Source organism: Monodon monoceros, unplaced genomic scaffold (assembly GCF_005190385.1).
Source record: "Monodon monoceros isolate NGI ecotype Baffin Bay Population unplaced genomic scaffold, NGI_Narwhal_1 Super_Scaffold_17, whole genome shotgun sequence".
Taxonomy (NCBI): domain Eukaryota; kingdom Metazoa; phylum Chordata; class Mammalia; order Artiodactyla; family Monodontidae; genus Monodon; species Monodon monoceros.
Genome location: NW_021703773.1, coordinates 29997665 through 30016372, shown reverse-complemented (window position 1 = coordinate 30016372; position 18708 = coordinate 29997665).

Here is an 18708-nt window from a genome sequence, read left to right as displayed (position 1 = left end):
CCTCTATAATGGCTTTTCCTCTTTTATTTACATTAAAAAAGTTAATCTTTATCAGAATTTACCCAGTGGATAGCAACAGTGGATTTCTAAATGTTTAGATAATCCACTCCAGGTTTCATTTGCAAACAATGAAAAGCCACTTCAACTAAGTAGTTCTGTCAGACATAGACAATGACTGTCCTCTTATAAACTAAACAAAAACTGTTTATTATGATGCATGTCTGTCACTCCACATTTATTCTTCAAACTCATTTAAATTATTTACATTTTTCTAAGACTGTTTTGAACAAAGAATGTGAATATTGCTTGGTATTTTAAGTGCTCTTACATTTCACAAGGCACAGACCCTTTTACAATGGGTCAGGAATGGAATGGTAATCTGGAATGGAGCCAGGGGCAGTATCCAGGCGGCCAAGTCTGGGGAAGGGGATTTGAAGCCAAGCTGGATTAACAGCAGTGTTGCCTCTTGCATCCTCTTGCATCCATTACTCTACAACAAGAAGCAGTGAAAATCCTAAGGGGGCAAAAAAAGTCTGGGATAGGGTACAGATCACAGACTGTACAGAGGTGTCAGGAGTGTACAACTGCCAGTACGTTTTTCGAAAGCTGAAAATATAGTTTATTTGTTGACTATGACAAATGGTCCTCAGCACCAGTATGGGGTATGGCAGTACCAAAATGTTGTGTGACGTATATTAATATTACTTCATTTAAACAGGATAGGAGTTTATGTGGTTTTAATATCATGATTGAATTGATTACGTATTGTTGATTGAAATGTAGAAATTTTCTGTTAAGAAATCTCCCCCAAAAGAAATGTCAAATATATTGGTAACCAGGGAATTCTTCAGAATGAAAACAAGCGGAGGAGAGGGAGAGAAAATAATCAAGTAATTCAAGGATTTTAAACTAGATTTCTCAGTACTTCTTGGAGGCCTATAGCTGGGTTCTAGATCACAAAGTAGTGTAAGCAGAATGATATCTTCCTCTCTAAAATATGTCCATGCCCCAATCCCAGGAAGCTGTGAATATGTTATATTCCATTGCAAAAGGGACTTTGCAGTTGTGATTAAGGGTGTGGATCTGGCAATGTCGAGATTCCTTTAGATTATTCAAGTGAGGAATTCCTGCAAGGACCAGAAAGAGGACCACAGGAAATGAAGGCATCCCCAGGTGACAGGAAACAGAGACTTCAGTCCTATCATCTCATGGGACTGAGTACTGCCAACACCTGAATGAGTATAGGTCCCTGCGGGGTCTATAGAAAAGAACACAGCTCTGCTCACATCTTGGTTTTAGTCCAGTGAGATCTGTACTGGATTTCTACCCCTAGAGCTGTAAAATAATAAATTTGTATTGCTTTAAGTCACTAAATTTGTGGTAATTTGTTTTGGAAGGAATAGAAGACCAATACACAAGGGTTTCCTAAACTTGTATGCAATATTTGGTATATTTGTGTGTGGCCATTTTTCTGATGAAAGAAGCTGTATATTTCATCAGTCTTTTAAGAGTCAATGAGATAAACAACAAGGACCTACTGTATAGCACAGGGAACTGTATTCGATATCTTGTAATAACCTATAATGGCAAAGAATCTGAAAAAGAAATATATATATGTATACTATATACATATATATATATTTACTGAATAACTTTGCTGCACAGCTGAAACACTGTAAATGAACTATACTTGAATTTAATAAAAAGAGTCAATGACACACCATAAAAAAAGCAAGAACGATTGAACGCTATCATCCTTTCGCATACTGCAGCAGTAAAAACATCCTCATTCACTGTGAAAGCAGAACATTTCTCATTTTACACATTCAACTGAGAAACTTGTGTTTTGCGACAAACAACTCAACACAAGAGCGCGCTCTCCCCTCCCCTCCCCTCTCCTCTCCTCTCTTTTCTTCTGCCTTGCCTTCCATACCTCCAAACCAAGCAACATTTGGTGTTTATTTATTACGTTTCCTGTGAACTGTGAGATACTGTGGATACTCAGGGGTGGATTGTGAGTTCCTACAGAACAGCATCTTTTTGTTTTGTTCTGTTTTTTTCTTTCAACTCTCTACTGTGTCTAGCAGTGGTAAATTCTATTAAACTATTCACATGATTGAATCAAAACATAAGGTCCTATATCAAGACAGTGACCTGGACTACATACCATGTGTAATTCTGTCCACACCATTGATGCAGTCTGTGTATTTGTTTATTCTTTATATATCTAACTCATTATTTTCTGCAAAAAAAATAGGAGAGCTCCCAGATTTCTATGGGAAAAATATCTCAGTGCCCTCAGATTAATTTCCAAGATAAGAGTCTGGATGGATCGTGGGGAAATAATGGTATAGGAGCTTTGATATTTCCCACTGATCACCTTGACTCTCTCTGCGATGTTTTCTATTTCCCTAAGGCCTAAATCCACCCAGGCTCCAGTGGAATATAGTTAATGTTCAGATATGTAAGCAGAAGCTTAGTGATATTTATTAAACAGACATTATAGACCAAACTCTATTTGGATAAACCACAAGATTCACAGATAGAAAGAAACCCTAGGGGTAAATGAACACATTAAAAGTTAAATGGGGGGCTTCCCTGGTGGCGCAGTGGTTAAGACTCCATCTGCCAATGCAGGGAACATGGGTTCAAGCCCTGGTCCGGGAAGATCCCACATGCCGCAGAGCAACTAAGCCCATGCACCACAACTACTGAGCCTGCACTCTAGAGCCCGTGAGCCACGACTACTGAGCCCAAGTGCCACAACTACTGAAGCCCGTACGCCTAGAGCCCATGCTCCACAACAAGAGAAGCCACGGCAATGAGAAGCCTGCGCACCGCAACAAAGAGTAGCCCCCGCTCGCCGTAGCTAAAGAAAGCCCGCGTGTAGCCCAACACAGCCAAAAATAAATAAACCCAATGCAGCCAAAAATAAATAAATTTTTAAAAAAATTAAATGGGGGAGGTTAGATGAGAATTTGATAGTCTCATTTTCTAACTAGGTTATTTCAGAATGACTTGAAATTATGTAGTGAATGAGAGAGGATGATGACTGACAATGACTTTGCACGCAGTAATCTGCTTCCTATTCAATCTTATTTAAATATTTTCACAGGATATCTGGAATTGAAACAGTTTTAATAACACGTGCAGAAGTTTCTCCATAAAGTGTGCAGAGGTGTGCTGAGCACCCATACAAATGGAAAATGAGAGGAAAAAAGCCTAGAGAAGTTGGAAATATGGTGAAAATTTTTAAAAATGAGATTCAACTTCAAATAATGTGAGGAAGCGTGTCTGCAGAAAAATAATCAGAAACAGGCATTCAGTGGGAGACAACTGGAAAGCTGTCAAACCGAACAGGACAGAGGGGAGAGGACACCAGATGATAAATTAGACAGCACTGAAACACTGTGACAATTTGGAGAAAAAAACTAAAAATCACCTTGGCGGCCACAGGATGTTTCCAAACAAGAAAGTACACCTGAACTAGAATTCACTTTTGAGATGGTATTTTCTCTTTTTCAATGTTGAAGAAATCAGAGGAACTGGAAGGCATTCAAAAAAGAACAGCAAATACAATTAAGAGTCTAAAGGGTTTGATTTATATAGTGAGAGGGAAGAAATAAAATGTGCAATCCTTGGCTAGGGACTTCTAGAGAGAACATAATTGTCCAGCGTCCTTAAAGAATTTACGTGCTGAGTCAATAGAGAGTGATTTAGTTCAATAAAAGGGAATCTAGGCAGAAGCACAGGGAGATGAATATAAACTCTAATGCTGAAAACATTTTTCGAATTTTGTTAATACCGAAAGCGAAAGTGTTTCAACTGGTGCTGACTCAGAGATCTGCTGTTGTTTTTGTTGGTGTTTTTCACCCTTTTTGAGAGTTGTGCTAAGTGACCAAGGGAGACAGTTGTAGGAAAATTCTTTATGCCCCTGTCATTCTCTTTCTAACAGATTGAGACCTGTCCTTCATAGTACAGAAATAGCTACTGATGTTATAATCGTAGTTTTATAATAAGTCTTGATATCTGGTAGGGCAAATCCTCCCTATTGTTGTTATTCTTTTAAAAGACTTGGATGTTTATTTTGTCTCTTTATACATACTCTGTGTACTTACTGACTTTAATAGTTTAAACTATTACGTTAGTCTGCTAGGGCTGCCAAAACAAAATATCATAGACTGGGTGGCTTAAACAACAGAAATTTATTTTCTCACAGTTCTGGAGGCTAGAAGTTTAAGATTAATTATAAAAACTTAAATATATAAGAGTATCAAATGACATCATCACGTATGGTATATTAACTTGAAGGACTAGTATTAAAGCACTAGTAAGAAAAATGAAATTGTTTAATTAGAACAGTTATAACTCCAATTATGTTAAAATAATTATGTTAATGAGAAAAAATGCATAACATACATATATATGCATATGTGACACACGATGGCTACTGTTATTTTGTATGAACAGTAAAAAATGGAAATAAAGGTATTTACTCCACTTAGTTCCTTTTTCTTTAAATGCAACATTTTCATAATTTAAAAAATATAATGCCTAGAAAGAAGCATTGCAACTGTTTTTACAGAGGCTCATTATTAAGAGTAAACAGCTTTATTTCCAGAAATCCGTGTCACATTGGGGATAAACTTGGTAACATACCCATTCATTTACAGATGCTTCTCATCTGTTTATTCTCTTCTGGGCACTTTTCTAAGCATCTGAACCAATTCACATGCCCAGCTGATTCTATACACCAATTGGCTTAGGCCTAGGTTCCCGGACCAATCACTGGCAAATGGATGAAATTACACTTAGCCAATCAGTGTGACCCCCAAACCAGGATTTTGTAGTAGTAAGCACTGACTTTAGAGTATTCCATCATCACTTATATGACATATTTGTTTAATGAAAAAATTTACAAGACTCTTCACTCAGTATAACTTATAGCATTGAATATATTAACTTCTAGCTAATTAATATTCCTAGCTTTTATAACTTAGAGGAGGAAAGATGAAGATATTTTAAATATTTTGAAAAAAATTTAGAAAGATAGCAACTGAAAAACTATAAATAAAAGTTACCTTACTTAATCTAAACAGTTTCAAATATTTTTAGTTTACCATCTTTGCCTCTCATACTCAACTATGGACTGAAAAGTTACCTATGGGAGAAAAATTATTTACAACACATTTATTGCATAACCTAAAGAAATTTATGCCCCCAAATTTAAGTCATTCTTAATAACAGAAATAGCTAATTGACCATTATTTGTGACCAAAATCTAATTATTTGGAAGATGTGACTATAGAATTTTTTTTCAGAATTACATTTTGATATTTTTCCAAGAGATGTTGTAACCTAAATAAAACTCTTATAATGATACAAAGTTATAAACCCAATTTAGCATGTGAATCATCATGTTAGTTATACTAAACCATTATGGCTAATTCTCCTTTGAAAACTTTCCAGGAAGAACTTGATCTTTCTGTCTTAGAATATGATCCCTGTATTTAGAGAATCTAAGGGCCCTCTAGTTGAGTAACAAAAATGGAACAGATGATGTTTTAATGGCAGTTGAACTAAATATTTTGTAACTGTTTCATAAAAAAGAAACTCTGGGGATTTCCTGCTAGTAAGTGAAGAATAAGTAAAATGTCAAACCTGCTGGTATAAGAGGTCAGAAATTATATCTGAAGTCGTCTAAAGCTATAACTGTTTCTCAGAAATAAAAGCTATGGATATGGGAAGACATTATAATAGATTTCAAAATACTCATGGTTGTTTGGTAGAAATATTTGAACTTTATCTTGAAGATAAAGACAGTTACCCTTATAATAAAATGGTATAAACTTTGTATAGTTCTTATTGATTCATGTTTTATTAAAACTTCTATAATTTAATATTATCTTACATGCATTTTGAGAGAAGGGGAAACTGAATATGGCAAATTTTCAGGGTATTTTATGGACAAAATATTCAAAATCCCAGATTCCTAATCTCTGACTCATTGAGCTATGCTGTCTAGGTGAATTAACTTAGAAAATAACCAGAAAAACTTGGTTTTGAATTACTTCTCCATTAGTCACTAGGTGTGTATTTTGCGGAAAGTGACTTGATCTTTCTAAGCCTCAATTTTCTTAACTATATAATGGATATATTAAGGCATCAGTAGATTAACTAATTTGTTGATAAGACAGCAGCTATATTTTAATCAGCAGAGCCATATGCAATACCTTAAATCCATTCTGAAACAAGATATAAATTTAAAAATTAAAAATTTCTTATTTCTACTAATGTCAATTCACCTATAGTGATGTTTCAGAACCTTGGGTGCACATGGGAATTCCATGGGGAGATTTAGAAATTACTGCCTGGAACTCAAACCTGAAATTTGTATTTAGTTGTCTTGGTTACGATGTGGACACCAGGATATCTAGAGATTGACTTAAAGGATTAATTATTAGAATGTATCCCTGTATAGTTTTGAATAAGAATATATATTTACTTTTAAACTTGATGAATAAGCATCATATTTAGACAGCCTCAAGCATAACTGCACAGCTCTAAATAGCACGTCAAGCTTCACTGGTATTTCCAATTGATTATAAGCCCCTACCAAACTCAAATTAATGATCTGCAAGGAGTATTAAATAACACAGAATAGAACTCCCCAGAAGCAATGTGCTTGGCCCTCTTTTCTCTCATTCTATTCACCCCCCTGAGTGATCTCTTCCTCTCCAGGCCCTTGAATACCATGTGTATGCTGATGATTTCAAATGGCCACCAGCCCAGACTCACTCCCAATTTCCATACCCATGGCCAACAGTGACATACCCAATTATATATTGGGTATATAATATCCAATTATATATCCCCAAAGCACTTCAGAACCATCATGATCAAAACAAGATTTACTCCTTTCTCCTTAAAATCCTCTCTTCCCTCTTTATTTACTATCTCATTAAATAATACCTGTTGCAGAGACTCCAAAAATAGTGGGTGGACCTCCAGCTACTACCTGTTCAGATGTCAGGACAGATGATGCCACACTTGCCTCAAGAGGGTATGAAAAGGTTTACTCACCACCTAATGAGGTTTTATGGGGAGAGCAGGGGAGTCCCCAGTCAGGCCCCAGAACGTCTTGAGCAAACAGGGAAAGGAGACTGGTTTGGCTTTTAATGAGATTAAGGGGTGGGGCTGGGGTGAAGGTTCCCTTTTTGGGTCCAGGTCTTTAGTGGTTTGAATTTCCCAGAGGTGCTAAAGGAGAAAGAACCTGGGGTTTCTTAACAGATCGTGAGGCAGAAGCCGTCAGTCACCCTTGATTAAGGGTGAACTGTAGTAATGACTCTGGCTCCATGTTTGTCGTGAATTTAGAACTTTCTGACCACCCATATAAACCCATGAAATGTATTGTAATCTAGTCAGTATACATCTTTAGTGGATCACTTTCATTCTATAATCATAAATTAACTGGTGTTATTCCTAAGAATAAATGCAGTGTAGTAGGTCTATTAAATAAGGGAACATTGGCGATCCTGCACAGACAGATAATAAACTCTAGGATACAATATTGAATTTGAACTAACACAGAGAAATTAAAAAAGAAAAAAAAATATATAAGTGACTAGAGTAGTACATCTGTATCTATTTATACACACATAAAATAAAATTAAATATATTTAATATTCTATTAACTAAAAATGCATGATGAATTTTAGGCCAATTTATGGTAATCTTTGTAAAAATAGGCATGTATTACACTTGAGAAAAAGATGCTCCTATTAACATCTGTTTCTTTAGATACTGTCCCTTGGTGATACTGAATAATTCATAAACCCTTGGGGACATAAGGTGAAATACTGAAATTGATATAAATAGTGTAAAGTTATACCACGTGAAAAATTAAACTTTTGTTTTTAAACTTTGGTCTTTAATCATGCTGTGTTCTCTAGTTAGTATCCTCATGATCTTTTCCTTCAGTCCAAATCTCAGAAGATAAACTTTCATTGCTAAGAAGTGCCTTAGTATGTAAACCGCATGGTTTATATTACCAGAGTTGGCCAGATTTGACAAGAACAATTAATCACAATAGTTCTTACAATGGCAGAAATGGATGAACTTAATTTTTTTTCTTTTTGAAAGGAAAAGGGGGAAACAAAATCTCTTAGAATTTGTTAAAATAGCTTATTGACAAATCTGTAAGACAATTATGATAAATATGTAAATTCTCTGGCAAATTATTTTGTTATTGTGAGTATTTTGACCTTAGTATTAGTTTCTCTAAAAATGAATTCGACCAAAAACCAAAAAACTAGTGGTCTTTTGAGTAAATGAATAAAATACAGACTGAGAGTAAGGAAACAGATTTTCCAAAAAAATACCCTATAGAAATCTTTGGTTATTTTATTTTAATTCTATGTTTGTATCTATTAAAAATATATCCTAAGCAGATATTATTTTCATAAAAATATTTGATTTCTCTAAATTGAAAGAACTACTTGCATAATCCTGGAAAATACAAAAGAGATTGCCTCAATTATGTTAGTTTAAATTATTTTCATTTGCTGTATGGACCGATATAGTTCTACCCCAATGTAGATATTTTAAGAGAACCTGACTGATAACTAGAAGAAATATCCAGTTGAATGGATTCTATTGCCAATAACATGCCAGGCTTGGTTACCCTGAAACCCTTTAACCACAAACACCTAAAGATTCTAGATAAAGTGTTACAAGTTTAATGAATGGCTTTGCTAAAGGAAGAAAAGAGACTATCCAGAAATCCTGAACAATCACGCAAAAGAAGCCAAGTCCCAGCTGGTTGAAAACTTAGTGAAAATTGCACGCTCTTCACTAGGTTCTTAAAGGTCTTCCACTCTTACTGCAAAAACCATTCAAACCTTCACAACAACCCCCTGAGGTGGGCACTATTATCCTAGTTAACATTACATAACTTGCCCAAGGTCACACCTTGTAGATGGTGGACGTGGAATGAGAACCTAGACAGTCTGACACTGGAGTCAGTAAACTTAACCAGCTCATGGATTAGAAGTCCCTGGATGTGAGATAACACAGCAGTCTCAAAGGCTCTATAACAGTGTTCAAAAATATTAAAAAGTACATAGGAGTCATAATGAAAGAACAAGATAGTAAAATAAGAATAAACATATTTGAAAAAGATCTAAATAGAACTTGTGGATGTAAAAAAAAAGTCATTGAAAGTAAAACTCATTTTACTTTAGTAAAGGTTACTTGAGTAGCTATTACCGCTAAACCTAGTGGAACGCTGAAATTACAGATTAGATGAAGTTTGCTATATCTGTTTTTCTGTCACCGATTTGGGAAATGAAAACACATCATATGCTTGTGTATTGTAAACTTAAAGCTCCCTAGTTTCCTGCTGCCTCAACGTCCCTGCAAATAGGCTGTGAGTACCCCACCCAGTTGACCTGGAGCAGCAGTGTGATAAGGCTGGCTGGCCCCTGCCACAAATAACACATTTTGTCCTAGTGACATCAGATACATCAATGAAATCTGTGATGCCTTTCACTTGGGTACTCCAGCCCGACCCCCAGTAAAGCACTTGCCCAAGAGCCCCTCCCTCCCTCCCCACTTTCTCTCCCTGCCCCTCCCCTTCTCCCCCTCTTCTCTCAGCTCCCACCTGCTTGGCTGAGCATGCTCCCTTGGCGCTCCTTCCATTGGCCCCCCTCTTGGTGAGTACTGACTGTCTCTCTAGGACCTGTGAGTTTAATAAACTTTGTGTTACTGCCCCTCCTGTGACCCCTCTTGTGGCCGTACCTGACTGACCATCTCATGAAAGAATATAAGGCAGCTGACTCCTAAACCTTCTTTTTCAACTTACACTTGACCATAATCCAACCACACAGGTCAGAAAATGACAATCCTACAATGTACCCAGGTGGAAGAGAACCAGATTATTGGAAAGTATTTACATTATACTGCAAGTATCCTTTGACTAATATACATACATTAATATGTACATATATTTTGAAAACTGGGGGTGGGCAGGGTGGGATAAAGAAAATGAATCTATTCCCTGTCTTTTTAGAAGTGAGAGAGAATCACCTAAATGACGGAATGTATTTGGATGGGCACACAAATTTACTCAAGGGAGGATATAATGGGAATAATTTTAATTTTTTAAATACTAAAATGAAAGGTCTAGGTTGATGGGCCCTAGATGTTGCTCCAGATATAGTTTTGGCTAATATATTTTATTATTTCCCTGAGCTTTAAGGTTAAATAATTTTTTTAATAGTACTGTATCATTACTGAATTTTCAGCTTACTTTTCTTATAATTAACAAAAACACATTTAATAAATCACTGTACTTTTTATTCTCTCTCTCTCTCTCTCTAATATAATATACAGTCACCATAGTCAGCATGAAATAATCACAAACAGAAAAATAACCATAAATTCCAATACCTATGGGAGTAGGATGCTTTTTTTCCCCCTATTTTGACAAAGAGGCACAAACACACATTGAGATAATTTTACAAATGAAAATCGGAATGATCACTGAGAACGTTCAGGCACCTGGGGAGATCAGGTAGCTTGCTGAAGGATGTCCTAAGGGGTAGACCTAAGAAACTAGGGTCTGTGTGAATGAAAAACTCCAACTCTTTCCCAGTCAAGCGACCTCCTGAGGTGACAAGAGAGGAAGAGCGAAGATAGTAGGGCGAGAAAAGGAGGGAGGCATCCCGCTGGCATTTGGAAGAAATAATTTCACCCTCTTTTGAATGCCCGGAGTGCTTTACCTGTAATTATTTAAACCCTCTCATCTCTTCGAACAAGCATTAATTTTAATTATACTAAAAATATCTTCCATTATTGAGTATTATTACTTTGCCCCCACATACCTTTTAAAGAGCATTGCATGCATTCATACACTTACTTCGTACGTTTATAAGGTTGCTGCAATTATAATTCTCAGCTTACGAAGGAAGAAGAAAAAAGATTAAGTGGCCAGCCGTGACCACACCTGGCAGGTAGCAACAATGCTGCCACGACTTCTTGAACAAAACAACAAATAAATAAACACTAATCTTTCACTACTACTGTAGTCTCTGTAAACAGCAGGCATGTTTTCTGACATTTTATATCCTCATATTTTTCTAATTTTTTTCAACATTGATAGCAATAAGATTGTTGAGGAAAAGTAAAAATTTTTTTAAAGATTCTAACATATGAGCTAGTGAACAGCTCAGAAGATCATGTCAATTCTTATTAGTAACATAAGCACTTTTCATTTGACCATTTATTTCTTACCCCTTTTCATCTCATTTCTAATCTGATTTTATTCCGCGCCCTTTTCAAATCTCAAGGAATCTCTTGAGTATTTCTTGGTCTCCCGTGATGCTGTGCATCTGTCCTGGGAATTCTCAGGCAGATGACTGAGGTACAGGGAGTCGGCTGACTAGCCAGAGATCACACTGGAGCTAGTGCAATTTAGGATTACAGCCTGAGGATCTCTTGACCCTGCATTTCCTCTCCCCCAACAACCCCCAACAATTAAGATTAATTACCTCAAAAAAAAGTAAAAGAACCACAAAACCCAATAATTACTTCATTCTTCTCACAACTGAGGAACTGAATAACAGACTAATCAGACTTCATGGATCACAATTCAATAATAAAAGGAAAGAAAAAGACACACAGCACTTTGCCTTGAAAAGGTAAATCTGCAATAAAGGCTTAGATGGGAAAACCAGAAATTGCTAAGGAAACACTAATGGCTTGCCTTAGTATCTGCAATCCGTTCCATCCTGTTCTGCATGTTCCAGAGAGATTACTCTTCGTCTTGTAATTTTCCTCAAACATGGTATCCTTGAAAGAAAAAATTAAAAAGTATGCTGTGGTGTGTTTCTTTTACTTTGAGTTATTCTAATTTAAGCTAATTTAGTGCAGTTCAAATGTGCATGTAATTAAGCATGTAGGAAGCTTTTCTTTAATAAGCGCAGTTAAGTTCAAAACTTTTAAGAACATCTACAAAAGAGCCTCACACTAACCTTCTGGCAAAAAGTAAATAAATGACCACACAACTACTTAGACAATGCAATACTTGACTGAAAAGACATGCACGCACAAGAAAATAAAAGAGAAAGTATAATTTCAAATTACTTGGAGTACATAAGTCATATGGTTACAGGGGAATTTCAGCCATTTACACATCATTAATTAATAGGTGGTCTAGACTGACAAACATATGTGTTCAATTATGACCCATTGATATAGTCAGGGACTCTGATATTTTTCAATTTAGCATAGAATGGTCATTTTACAATGACAAATATATGTGTGTGTGTATATATATATATATATATTTACAGAAACATTAAATTTTCTTTACATATATATAAAGTCTATAATTCACTAACAATTTAAGAACAGAAACAAAAATTTTTGAAACCTTTATTTTTATAAAATAAAATGACTGGAATTAACATTTCCATTTCTTGAAAAGAGGACACCGTTTATGATAAATGTGAGATGTTCTCTATGAATATGATACATGCTCCACATCAATGCAAACTCTTTTTCAGACAGTCATAACGGATGTGAATCAGGTATATTAGTACTTTTTTCATTGTTTCTTCTTGAGTTGAAATTGAGGGAAAGGGAGGACAAGATAAGAATTTTCATCAAATGTATTAGTTTGAAGGAAAATATTAAAAGAACCTAAAGATCTTATGCACTCAAAAATGTTCCTGCTTAACATTACAATTTGCCTTGATTTTCTCTCTTTCTCTTTCATTTCTCTCCTTTTCCCCATCTTGCTATGTATATTATCTTGTACAAATTGAAAGCAGAATTGTATTGAAAGAATTCCAGATTTGAAAAACTTTGTGATTGTCTTTAGTTGAGAATATACAATAGATTACTCACTTGGTCATATTTCAGGAAACCTGTCTAAGCTAATAGTTTAAAGAATTTAAATACATTGTTACCAGTTTTTCACTACATCTTGACTATTGTAGAGATCTCTACCCTAGTTCTTTTAAATGCTTCTTAACTTTTCCACCCATATCAAAATATCTCCTCTCATTTCCCTATCCACAAATAAAAAAGCAGGAAATAAAAATCAGAAGCTTTTAATATCATACATAAATTTTTTATAACAAATTTATGGTGATGAAGCACTCAAATAATAAAACTATTAACTCTAATTTTAAAATAAATATTATACCAGGAGCATACATTTATTTTGTATAAGCAATTAATGTAATGTTTCCAGTTAAATGCGATATTATGCTTTTAATAAAAACTTCTGGTTTCATTTTAAAAGATAAACTCTGAGTTGCACATTTTTACAGTAAAAATAATTAACATGTTCAAGTTTTAGTTTTCAATATATTGCCAAATGTAAGCTTTATACTAATTTAAACTTTAAAAATGTACAGTATTTAAGTGTATATTACAATCCTTTTATATACAACCATTAAAATAACTGTCTTCAAAGTGTCAAAAAGACTGGCATTTAGCATCTGTCTTTATTTCAGGTTGAAACTTTGATTATTTTTCTATAGGCTTCTTTAATTTATTTCTTCTTTTTCTTAAAAGATATCCACCTCAATAAAACTGCAACATTTTAACTGATGATCACTTGATAGACTAAAAAGATAATGTATATTTTGACAAGTATATATATTTTAAAATACACTATCAGTCATTTACCTTTTAAAAACTTAACACGTTTAACCATGTCTAACGTACACTTTTTTTTTGATTGCCCTTAAAAATCCCCATGTCCCTCCTTTATATTTTAGCCTTTTGAGCATGGAAAAATTTCCCTGTATCCTCTCAGCTCTGGTGGAATATGTGACTCAAAGCATGTATTCAATAATTGTTTTGTGATTGTTGAATAAATGGAGTCCACATGGTTTAGTATGTACATAAATTATATTGCTGCTATTATTCCTAATCATTTCCTTCAAAACATATTTAATCATGGCCTCAGTGTTGTTCATTTGTTAATTTATTCAACAAATATTTTTAAAATATAAGGAATTGACTCTTCTTAATTAAGTAACAACAGCTCTCCAATCCTCTGTGCCTGTGTTAATCTTCCTGAACATGGCTAAGCCCTTGCATTCCTAAATTTTAAGCATATGTCAGATCCATTGGCTGGGATCTGAGCTGTGGTCCTTCTTTAGCTTGTATTATCATCTTGTCATCATGCTCTGGTATGACAAAGTTTACAACTAAATGGAAAGAAAGTCTTATTAATTAAATAATATATAAATGATGGCTTTCAGAGTGGCTTACTTTATAAGACAGTAGATGTCAGAAGCATCTGTCACAGAGTCTGGAGCCTTGAGTCTCATTTATTTTGCTTTGTATGTGCAAGTAGCCTGAGCTCTTTTTTACTCATCTGCAAAAAGTGAATCTATCTCGGCAACACAAGGTTGCTGTGTTTGTGAATATGTGAAGACACTAAAAAACTATAAAGTGATATTAATATAGGGATTGGCAAACTATCACCTGTGGGCCAGCTGCCTGCTTCTGTAAATAAAATTGTATTGAATCACAGGCATACCTGTTGATTTATGTATTTTCTATGGTAGCCTTCAGCTGTAATGGTAGCATTGAGTAGTTGCAACAAAGACCTCAGGCATGCAAAGCCTAAAATATTTACCATTTGATCCTTTAAGGAAAAATGCTGACCCCTCCTAATACTAATAGTTACTACAAATAATAATAGCAACAAAAGTCAATGGGTATAACTCTAATGGAAAATATCTGAAAAATTCAGGTGGTGATGCACTGTTTGTTTCTTTAGGAAATGAATACTGTTGATTTTGCTAACTGATCAATAAAACCAAACAGCAAGTTTTTATTTTAAGAGTAAATTTTTATTTCCAAGCTTAAATTTAAACTTTACATAAATGTGTTCCCTTGTTAATCATTATAATGACAATGAGAGCTTATTAAGCTCTCAATTTCACACCCATGTACTTAATGTTTATACTATACTGTTTAATACTGATTACAAAAATTAGAAAGAATGCTGACATTAGTGCATAATCATAAACTTAAATATATTTATGATATTTAAATTGTGGTACAGTGAACAGATGTCATCTACATTTACTTGGCTTAATTAAGACTACAGATTAACATTTCCAAGTTTTAAACTATCAGAAACGAAAATCAATTGGACCACTTGATCTAAGGTAATTAGAGAAATATATTCACTTTATTAGATCTTTGGATTAGAGGTAATTTGAAACCAGCAGTGATCAAGCAAGATACCACATCAAAAATAATCTATCAGACATCAATAGTATATAAAGTCATTCTTTGTAAAAGGAAGAACCAGAGGAAGTTTTATTATGTGTAAAAGTTAGTCGTATAACTGACAAGTACAGACTTACGTGAGGTCCCAGTGAAAGGGAGGCAATACAATACAGCTTAGATGATTTATTTGGTCTTCACACTGTGTTTGTTATTTGAAGAGACTTATTCTTTAAAGGTATTTCATTTGCTGACATATCAGTTGAAGTATATCACATTTTGAATATGATATTTCTCTGAAGAAATCAAAGTAACATTTTCTTTCCTTTTATGACATACAACAAAAAAGACTGACTTTTCAAAGATTCTAACAGTAACTACAGCTTATAGTAATTAGGCAAAATCCTCAGACTGTTACATGATGTTTAAAAATAAAGCATAACCTATAAAACAGATATCCAAATGACATAGGACTTAAACAAACAGGTTTCCTAGTTTCAGAGTTATATATAAATCATCTTGATCTTTTGATACAAATCAAAAATTGTCTCACCTAGGATCTGCGTTCAGTGTAGAATGAATCTACTGTAATTCTAGTCTGTCTTCATGAACTTGACATATATTGATAAACTAACAGAAAAAGTCTTCTCAGAAGGAAAAACCATCACTATATTATACTTTGACTAGAAATTCAATTATTTCTTAAGATGCCATATGACTGTACTTTGGGGGATCTAACTTCTAAACTGGTGCCCTATAGACACAGGCTTAGTATAGATCCATTCGTTATGAGGCTTCTATTCATAAAAATGTTGCATACTCATACTTTTTTCCTGATTGTATATTACTTTAGAAGAAAATCAGCTAATGGGAGAAATTTACTGGAAAAATTTTTAGGATTTCTCAGAACATTCTTAAGATGTGTCAACTTATTCTTTAGTAGATTACAGAATTGTTTTTCTTTTTTAAGCAAAGCTTATTAATGCTCAAGTTGCCTAGTGTTGCAAGCTTTTGGGGACTGATTATAAATGCACTACTCTGTAATACTGATACATGACACTTAATTATGGACTTAAGCCAAAGGAGAAATATCAAAGTTAATGGTTCAAAAGTTAAAGGTCCATAAACCAGTAGTTTTCCTTTTTTAATATGCAACAAAGAGGTCTATAAATGGAGCACTAGAACAAAAGATATATTAAAAAATAAAACATAATTCTACCCTATTTTTGGTCAAGAACATTAAAGCAAGAATAAAAGAGGAGTATGCTCAGAGCAGGGGGAGTGAAGAAATGGCTGGACCAATACACGTCCCCTGCACCTTCACATGGCTGCTGGGCAGGGCCAGTGAGACAGGGCTCAATACTGGAAGAAGTTATACTGGACAAATTAACCTCAAAAAAAAAAAAAAAAAAGGAAAAAACAAGATAATGAAGAACAAATTGAAAAAAAAACGGATGAGGAAATGTGGTAATGTATATCAATAAAAATCCTTAATAATGTTAATATATATTAAAACCTTAATAATCAATGATTCCTAGAAATCCTAATAATCAATGTTATAATCAGCAAACACTGTGGTTCCAAAAACAAGTAGAACAATATATTTCTTTCAAAAGCTTCTCCAAAACCTTACATTCTCCACATATGATAGTCATCAAATACATGTTTGAATAATTTAAAATTATGAATATATGCGTATATACGTCTATGTAGATATGTGTATATATAATATATGTAATTTTTAAAAGCTGTTTTTAAAAGATTAGGTAAATGGTAGTCATTCAGAAAGTTCCCAGTAAATTCAGTGTAACACTTTTCTGTGGCTACTTAACTAGCGCCCTGTGTAACTAATGCAAGCAGAGTTTATTACAATTTAAATTTGTATAACAAATGTTATAACAAACTATTAATGGGTGAACCAGAATAGCTATCTTTTAAAATGCCCTTACTTCCTAATATGTCTCTGTCCTTTTAAGAATGAAAATGTGTAATTTGTATAAGGAGAAACTTCTAGTTTATGAAAAACAAAGTGTCATAGAAAAGTATGTCTTTAGGAATCTGTATATTTAACAACATACATTTAACCAACATTGACTGAGCACTTATGTGTTCTCAGGCTTTGGATGCAGCAGTAAAGCGGGCAGACAGCGTTCCTGATCTCTCACTTCCCGCTGTATGTGGAAGTTACCACATTTTCCTGTGTCTTGTCTGCTCCAATCACAAATACAGACTCAGTTTCTCTGAGGCTGCAGATGGTCATTGGCTTGGGCAGTTTAGCAGTGTTTTCCTTTCACATGGTGAACGAAGCCTTATAGCTATTCTTCTGCTGGTTACAGAAGCAGAAGGTAAGACTAAGAACATTGGGTGTATGTTAGGTTCTCAAAACAAAAACAAACAAATCATTAAACTAAAAGTGCTAAAAACAGTTTTAATCAACTTTTCCAGTGACTTGGTACTATCCGTACAACATAAACTCAGACATTTGGAGTAGCTGCTTCACTCCCTGGGTTATGGCCCTACGAGGCTGTGTCTGTTATCAGTCTATTGATCCCATTTGTCTTCATGGACACCACACCCTCAGACAGCAGGTGAGCAACCAGGGATCATAAAAGAAGAGATGAAAGGCATCTGAGATTGGACTGTTAACATAAATTGGATGATATACACTCGTACTGTTATTTCTATAGGAGAAAATTTGGCAAACATTTGACTAATTTCATTAAAGAACACAGGAAATTTGGATCATTTCAAGTACCATTCATCATCATGTGAATACCTGAGAGTGAGTAATTAAATCAACAAAACAATTTCAACAATCCTTTCCTCTCTGTGTTATTATAAATCTTACCTTGAAATCATTAGTATTTCTTTAAGTGCTGAAAAGACCCTCTTTGTATGGCATGAGGAATAAGCCTAAGATTTTACCAAATTCTTCATGTTTCTGTTAGTTTTTAAGTTTATATGAAAGTATTTGCCAATATACTTGACTGAAATTATATATGTATGTATGGATACATACATATATGTACTTAGTATAAATAAGAATATTCAGGACACAACATCTGAACAGACATTGTTCAAGTCTGCCACTGCAGCAAGCACAGCAGTGTTCCCAAATAAAGTTCTGTGTGTCCAGTAAGTTTAATATATAAGGCTCTCCAAATGCTGGCTTTTTGTGAAAAAAGGGAACACGCAGAACACATGGGTTACTGCCATACATTTTAGCTACAACCAACAGTGGATATGATCAAATCATTGCAGCTACTTATTGTTTTTCATGCTTCCTGTCACTTTGCCATATATTTCATTTAATTATTGCTTTAAATGAAACAATTCAAAAGTCATTCTTTTTTTTGCGAAGAAAAAACCTGGAGTTAGATGAGAGAATTGTAATTTAGAGAGTTAGCATCAAGCCAGGATAAACAGGTATTACTTAGTAATGGAGTCCCA